This window comes from Meriones unguiculatus, chromosome 1 (genome assembly GCF_030254825.1).
Source record: "Meriones unguiculatus strain TT.TT164.6M chromosome 1, Bangor_MerUng_6.1, whole genome shotgun sequence".
In the NCBI taxonomy this organism is placed as follows: Eukaryota; Metazoa; Chordata; class Mammalia; order Rodentia; family Muridae; genus Meriones; species Meriones unguiculatus.
This window is the reverse complement of record NC_083349.1, coordinates 197,404,441-197,413,351: the sequence shown is the minus strand read 5'-3', so window position 1 is coordinate 197,413,351 and position 8,911 is coordinate 197,404,441.

Below are 8,911 nucleotides of genomic sequence, written 5' to 3'. Positions count from 1 at the left end.
ACCCAATGTTTGGATATGAGTCTCAGCATATGTTTTGATCCACTGCTGGGTGAAGTTTTTCAGGGGACAGCTATGCTAGGCTCTCTTCTGTAAGCATAGCAGAGTACCATTAATAGTGTCAGGGGTTGGCTCTGTCCCATAGGTTGTTCTCAGGCTGGGCCAGACATAGATTGGACCATCCCTCAATCTCTGCACTATGTTCATCCCTGCACGTCTTGTACGCGGGGTAAATTTGGGGTTGAATTTTTGTGGGTGGGTTGGTGTTCCCTCTGCTGACTAAAGGTCCTGTCTGGTTAGAGGGTGGTCTCTTTAGTCTCCCTGACCCCCTCTACTAGGAGTCTCAGCTAAAGTCAACTCCCTAGCCTCCCAGGAGCCTACCTTGTAGGTCTCCAGCTTGTCTCAGAAATGCCCCTGCCCGTGGTTTCTCTTCTTTTTGCAAGCTTTCTGTCCTTCGTCTCCCCTCCCATATTTGATCCCTACCTTCCTTTCCATCACCTTGCCTCTCCTACCCTTTTCCCTCTCTTCATTCACATTCACTGTCTATTCTATTTCCACTTCTGAGTGAGATTCAAGCGTCCTCTCTCGGAGCCCCCTTATTACTCAGCTAATTTTGGGTCTGTGAATTACAGTGCGGTTATCCTGTACTATATGGCTAATATAGGTTATAAGTGAGTGTGTTCCATGCATGTTATTTTCAGATTCTAGCTATTATTAATAAAGCTGCTGTGAACATCCTTGAGCAAATGTGCTTGTTGCCTGGTGGAGCATCTTTTGGGCTTGAGCCTGGAAGTGGTACGGCTGGGTCATGAGGTAGGGCTATTCCCAATGTTCTGAGAAAGCGCCAGACTGATGTCAACAGTGGTTGTACATGTTAGCACCCCCACCAGCAATGGAGGAATGCTCTACTTGCTCCACATCCTAGACAGCATGTGTTGTCACTTGAATTTTTGATCTTAGCCATTCTGACAGGTATAGGAGAGAATCTCAGAATCATTTGATTTGCATTTCCCTGATGTCTACTGACACTGGCCATCTCTCTAAGAGCTTCTCTGCTATTGGAGATTCTGTTGGTGAACATTCTCAGTTTTATCTCTTTTATCTATTTCGTTTGTTGATGTTGAGTTCTTTATATGTTTTAGGTATTAGCCCTTTTGTCAGTTTAGGGTTGGTGGAGATGTTTTCCCAATCTATAGGCTGCCATTCTGTTCTATTGACAGTGTCCTTTGTCTTCAGAAAACTTTCAGTTTTATAAGGTCCCACTTATTAATTGTTACTCTTAGGGCATGAGCTGTTGGTGTCTGTTCTGAAAGTTGTCTCCTGTGTCAACGAGTTCAAGGCTGATCCCCACTTTCTTTTCTAATAGATTTAGTGTTTCTCTTTTTATGTTGAGGTCTTTGATCCGCTTAGACGTAAGTTTTGTGCAGGGTGATGAATACAGATCTATTTACATATTTCTGCATGTAGACATCCAGTTAGACCAACACCATTAGGTGAAGATACTTTCTTTTTTCCATTGTATGGTTTTGGCTTCATTTTCAAAACTCCATAGGTATGTGGGTTTGTTTCTGGGTCTTTGGTTCAGTTCCATTGATCAACCAGTCTGTTTCTACACCAGTCCAATGCAGTTTTTATTACTATTGCGTTGTAGTGTAGCTTAAAATCAGAGCTGAAGATAACTCTGGAAGTTCTTTTATGGATTGATTTGGTTAGTCTGGAATTTTTTTTTTTCATATAAAGGTGAGAATTGTTCTTTCAAGTTCTGTAAAGAATTATCTTGGTACTTTTTATGTGAATTACATTGAACTTGTAGATTTCTCCCACTGAGACTAGCTAACCCCTCCTGCTATTTTGCACATAATAAAAGCTGCATTGAGATCCTGCAATGTTCTGCAGTAGTAAGTGACCTCCATCAGAGTGAGGATAGCCCACCCAGTCCAACCTGTTGTTTGTTTGTCTATTTTGTTCAGTTTTTCCAAGACAGGATTTCTCTGTGTAGCCCTGGCTGTCCTGGACTCACTATGTAGACCAGGCTAGCCTAGAACTTACAGAGATCTGCTGCCTCTGCCTCCTGAGTGCTGGGATTAAAGGTGTGCGCCAACACCACTTGGCCCCAATCCCATCTTTTATGTACATGTGTCTTTTTGTCTCTTTTTTTTCACTCTCTCTTTGCCCCAGTCTCTAGGACCAAGACAAACTACTGGACACAAGAGTTAGCATGAGCCTGAGAGCAAGTGGGGTGGGGATTGGGGAGATGAGGATGACAATAAGTAACATTTCACCATGTTTTCTGCTTTACAGTTCCTTCTTGAGTTCCTCCCTGTCTTCCCTCAATGATGAATTGTGGCCTGGAAGTATAAGGTGAAATAAACTTGCTTTTGCTACTCATGTTCGTCACAGCAACAGAAAGGAAACATGGTTTCCTGCCCTCCAGGAGGGAGCAGAATGACACACAACAAATTTAAATACAATACTGATGGTGAGACAAGTGTTGTATGACAGGCAAAATGATGTTCATTAGAAGTGTTTCAAAGGTAGGAAAAATGAGTCAGTGTTGAAGAAATGTGGGGGTCTCCCAGAGACCATTTGAACAAAGAATTGGAGAAACTGTTGGATTTTTATAGCATTTGTGGGAGGCAGGTGTGGTGTGAGAAGGCCTAAAATGTCTGAAGGATTATCAACCAGCTGTGACACAACAGGAGTAGCCTGGACTCAGGTCAATTCCAACTGTGAAGATGACATATGTGCTCCAAATATACATCTCACCTCCACTTGTTTTAGCTGCTTATCAACACATGACCAACAAAGTAGGACTGAAGAGACGACATGATGTCATGAGCCTCCTGTTTTACACATTTGTAGATCTGTAAGCATTGATTGACTCCTAATATTTAGTGCCTGTCACAAGTCTGGACAAGACATGTAAGGGACACACAAGCACCAACCAGATCATGATAGTAGATTTTGACTTCCCAGTTGGTACCCAGCTGTTGCCCATTCCTTTTCACACGCTGGGGCTGGTAGATAGGGTTTCCCTGTGGCCTCTGCTTCTGCCCTACCTTCCAGCTTCCACCAGGGCCTTCTGTTCCCTCCTTCTGGCCATACAAAAGCATCACAGGGCTGCACTTCTGGCTACATGACCCCCTAGCCACCTTGAGTGGAAGGTCCAATGTTCTCTAGACAAACTCTCCAGCTGTTATGCCTTCACCTATTCAAGCACTCTGGGAATGGCCGAATCATACTCAGATCATGCCACACTCCTCCTGTGCCCTGCATCTCTCTAGGTCTCCTGAAGTGGAAATTTCTGGTTTCTTTGAAGACTGAATTTTGCCATGTGATGTTTTGTTGCAAGCTGGTCACATGATGTTCTGCCCAGGTTGGCTTATGAGAGGGCTTATGATGTATTGCTGTGACCCCTCACATGTGAAGGGCCTGACTTTGGCGAGCTGAGAACATCTGTGGGAGGACTTTGAGGAGAAGACATATGTAGAGCCCATGCACTGGAGACATCATTTTTTGGATTGACATCACTGCACTGAACTTCTCTGGGCAGTCCAACTGAATCTTTTGGCTTTTGCTGCTTTGTGTTGGCCTTCGGACTGTGCTGCTGGTATCCTGACTGACTGAGTCTAGTAAACCCCTAATGATCATCCACCCTGATCAGCAGGAAGTAGATAAAAGAGGACTACAGCCCTTTTCACTACTAATCCTCTACCTAAGGTTGTGGGGGATTGGAAGGAAGGTAAAAATGCTCAAGAACCCTAAATAAAGTAGGTTTGGTGAAAATTCTAAGCCTATACAGTCTAATTGTTCATTCTTCAAGGCCCTTGGTGAATGTTTTGATTTTTATGGCAGTAAGGTTGTGCCAGGCTCCCAGATCCCACTGGGACTATGTAATGGACTGAACTATGTCTCCTCAAAATTTATGCCCCAAAGCTCTAACCTCCAGTACTACAGAATAGGGTCTTTAAGAGAAGCAACTAAGGTAAAATGAGAAACAAGATCATGTAGGTAAACTCTCAATTTTAAATAACCAATGAGTTCTCTCCCCTTCGCCCTTCTCACCCTCTTCATTTCTTCCCTTCTACCCATATTCCTCCTCCTTTTCCTTATTTTTGGAGATAGGGTCTCTATTCAAGGCTCCTGTGTAATTCACTATGTAGCTCAGGCTGACCTCTAACTTATATTATTGAAAATAAAAATGGCATTTGGGCTAAATAATGTTTATTATTGCCCTATAATTCTTTCAGCAGTATTATTTAACCTGCCATCACAATTAATAAGACACAGACAACTATTAAATGTTATAACTGCCTTATTTACCTTGGGCTGGGCAGATATTTTACCTACACTGTCTCAATAACCTCACCATCCGTCTCCCAACCCCCATCCAATGCCATCCACCTTAACCATTTCTATCTGGGCTACCTTCCATCCATAATCTGAAGATACTGCTTATATTTTTTTTATCTTCGTGTTGTCTCCATCCACACCATCCTTGGAGTCCTTTCTTCTGGCCCACGTGGTTCCTTCTCCACAATAACCCATCATGGCATCCTCCTACATTATCTCTTCCTGTGATTCTCTTGAACTCAAAGCCCAGGAACCTTAGCCACACTTACCCAATTCTACCCTGCCCATGTTTTAGGCCTTTAACCAACCAATCAGGTATAATGTCTTAGGCAGGTTTACAAAACAAGGATAGGTGCATCAGGGCAGTAACCAGATTTTGAGGACCAGTAATTAGCATCAAAATAAAGTATCAGACCAACCCCCAACAAACCTACTCTCTGCTTTAGCTGGGGCTACAGCCATAAACTTCCATGCCTGTCTGCAATATGACCAGTGTCTTTATAAGAAGATACCAGAACACAGACATGCAGGGGATTATGAGGAGACAAAAGAAGAAGGTCGCCTACAAGCCAAAGAGAGAGTGGGAACTAAGCACCCCAGACCTTGATCTTGGTGTTCTAAGCTCAGTAATTGCAAAGGAGCTGATTTCTATTGTTTAAGCCAGCGATCTGTGATGATCTGTAATGGCCTAAGAAAACTCATACATTGAGAAAGTGAATCAGTTTTTTAACTGCTCTGGATCCCTGTGCAGAGGGGTGGGGTGGGGGTGGAGGCAACTAACATGCAGGATTTGTTTTAATGGTAAAATAGCAGTCTTTGAAAGTATAAGCACATAGATAATGAAGCTCTAAACACCTCTCTTACCCTAGGCAGGTACTCGGTCACAGAGCTACACTCCCAGTCTAACACTTATTTTTTTACCCTTCTCAATTAGTAATGTTTCAAGCTGGTAAAGAGTTTATATGTGGTTATTGAAGTTGTGCTTAAATGGCCCAGTTACCTATGCTGTACATGATAAACTCCGATTTCGCTAATATGTCGAGAAATGAGTCTATGCTGTCAATTCAGTGGCCCACAGTATCTTATATCAGCACAGTCAAGGTGGATCTCCTGGTAGAGGTATGGACAGATGCAAAATTATAGTTTATAACTCTTAGCTGAAATCATTCACTCTAACAACAGTACTAAATTTCCAGCCTGCTGAAAGTCATGTGTGTATGTGTGTGTGTGTGTTTGTGTGTGTGCGTGTGTGTGTGTGTTTCTATGTATTCTTGTGTGTGTGTACATGTGAGTGTGGAGGTGCACATGTGCATGTGGTCAGTGGTGAGTGGTCAGGCTCAGCTGCTATTCCTCATGAACCTTTCTTTCCAAGATGGGCACTCCCATTGAGACCTGGATCTTGGTGATTAGGCTAGGCTACCTGGCCAGAGAGCCACCTGTCTTCATCTCCTCCATGCTGGGGTTGCAAGTGCAATCGCCATTCTTATGTGGGTTCTGGGGACTGAACTCATGTCCTTATGCTTAACCTGTAAGCACTTTGCTGACTGAGTCATCACCACAGCCCTGAAGTCCTTTTTATATAAAATTATCTTCTATTCTATTTGGTACCTGCTAGAAAATTCCATAAAATCTTCAACACATACTTATAGATCCTGAACTCAGGTAGACATGCAAAAAGTCCATGGGACAGCAACACACACACATACACACATGCACCAGAGAAAGAGAGAGAGAGAGTCTATCTTAAGAACCTTCCTGTTTTCTTGTGTATTTTATTGTTCAAAAGTTAAATGTGTTTCTAATTGAGCTTGTGTTGAGGACTCCTTTGGAATTCATCCTAGTAGACAGCTTTACAGAGACTTACAATGCATCTGTATGTTACCAGCCTCACCCGTAGACTGTCCTGGGGCCTCACACTAACATTCATATTGGCAGAGTCTTCCTGGACAGAGCTAAAAGTATGTCAAGGACCATGTGCTTGCAATCCCTTTCATCTACACCTATCCTATATATTGAAACCATTCCACAGGATCTGGAGTTAAGCTTAATGACAGGCTAGAGAGATGGCTCTGTGGTTAAAAGCACGTGCTGATCTTGCAGAGGAGAGGACTCGAGTCCAGTTCCCAGCACGCACATCGAGGCCATCATCTGCTGTTCCAGAGGGTCAGGTGCCCTCTTCTCCCTTCTTCCAGTGCACATATACATAAAGGCAAAGTATCCAAACACATAAGATTAAACAAATCTCTTTAAAACAAACAAAAACATTCCACAGGGCCAGTTTGGAGTTTTCTATAGCCAGTTAAAACAAAACAAAACATTTGCCTACCTGGGAGTCAGAACTTGACAAAAGAGGACCCTTTCCAGAGACAACCTAGCACTTTACCGTGTCTGTGTGGCGCTAGGTTTGCAGGCTGGTTTCAGTTCAGGGCTGTGTGCAGAGCAGCTGCACTGGGACTGGAGAAAAGGGTGGGTGGGCAGCATTCCCCCAGCCAGCCTACAAAAGAGGAAGAAGAAGGAGGAGGAGGAGGAGGAGGAGGAGGAGAAGAAGAAGAAGAAGAAGAAGAAGAAGAAGAAGAAGAAGAAGAAGAAGCTTGTTGAATTATCCTTATGGAATCATTTAAGATATTACTGCACAATATTTGCTATATTTAGAATGGAAAGCATGAAATCAAAATACACTATTAAATAGCAAAGCATGCTACAGTATAGCACAATCAAAAGCCAGTTTCTAGACTATCAAGTGAAGAATCAAGCGCCATTGCACTCATCAGTGAGGCTCTGCTGCCCTCGTGTGGCACAATTACTTCTCTGCCAGAACCTATGACTTTGTCCTGGAGAGCATCTTCTGTCTCCAAAATTCCCAGACTGGCCTCACACTCAAAGCAATGTTCCTGCCTCAGCTTCCTACATGCTGAAATTATAGGGACGAGGTACTAGCCATTACACTTGTCTTTGGTGTCTTTAGTTTTGTTGGATAGATGGATGGATGGAGACATAGTCAGAAGGGTAAATGCCTTGGTGGATAAGATGCTTGACCAAGGACATTGAGCATTTCTTTAAGTGTTTCTCTGTCATTCAATAGTCCTGTTGAGAATTCTCTGTTTAGCTCTGTACCCCATTTTCAATTAGATTACTTGATTTGTGGCTTTTTAACTTCTTGGGTTCTTTATAAATTCTGTATTTAGCCCTCTGTCAGATATAGGGTTGGTGAAGATCCTTTCCCAGTCTGTAGGCTGTCATTTTGTTATAACTACAGTATCCTTTGCTTTACAGAAGCTTTTCAGTTTCATGAGGTCCGATCTATTGATTGTTGATCTTAGAGCCTTTGTTGTTGGTGTTCTGTTCAGGAAGTTGTCTCCTGTACAAATGAATTCAAGGCTCTTCCCCACTTTTTCTTCTAGCCAATTCAAGTGTGTCTGGTTTTATGTTGAGGTCTTCGAACCACTTGGTCTTTAGTTTGTGCAAGGTGATAAATATGGATCTATTTGTATTTTTCTACATGTATATAACTAGTTAGACCAGCACCATTTGTTGAAGATGCTGTCTTTTTTCCATTGTATTGTTTTGGATTCTTTGTCACAAATCAAGTATCGGTTAGTGTGTGGGTTTATTTCTGGGTCTTCTATTCGATTCCATTGATCCACCATTCTGTGTCTATGCCAGTACCATGCAGTTTTTATTACTATTGCTCTGTAGTACAGCTTGAGATCAGGGATGGAGATATGCCCAGATGATCTGTTGTTATACAGGATCGTTTTAGCAATTCTGGGTTTTTTTGTTTTTCCATATGAAGTTGAGAATTGTTCTTTCAAGTTCTGTAAAGAAGCAGTCCTGCTAGGCCACAGAGGAGGACGTTGCAGCCAGTCCTGAAGATACCTGATAAAACAGGGCCAGACGAAAGGGGAGGAGGTCCTCCCCAATCTGTGGACTTGGAAAGGGGCAGGGAGAAGCTGAGGGAGGGAGGGTGGGATTGGGAGGGAATAAGGGAACAGGATACAGCTGGGATACAGAGTTAATAAAATGTAACTAATAATAATAAACAATAATAAAAAATGAAGTTTTTCTGAAAAAGTGAATAAACTGTAATTAATAAAAATAATTTTAAAAACGAAAAAAAAAAAGAAATGTGTTGGTATTTTGATGGAAATTGCATTGAATCTGTAGATTGCTTTTGTTAAAATGGCCATTTTCACTGCGTTAACCCTACCGATCATAAGCACGGGAGACTTTTACCTCTTCTGATACCTTCTTCAATTTCTTTCTTCAGAGACTTGAAGTTTTTTTCAAACAGGTCTTTCACTTGTTTGGTTAGAGTCACACCAAGGTACTTTATGTTATTAGTGGCTATTGTGAAGGGTGTTGCTTCCCTGATTTCTTTCTTGGCCCTTTGTCTTTGGTATACAGGAGGGCTACTGATTTTTTTTTTTGTTTTTAGTTAATTTTGTATCCAGCCACTTTGCTGAAGGTGTTTATCAGCTGAAGGAGTTCTCTGGTTGAATTTTTGGGGTCACTCGTGTATACTATCATGTCATCTGCAAATAGTGAAACTTTGACTTCTTCC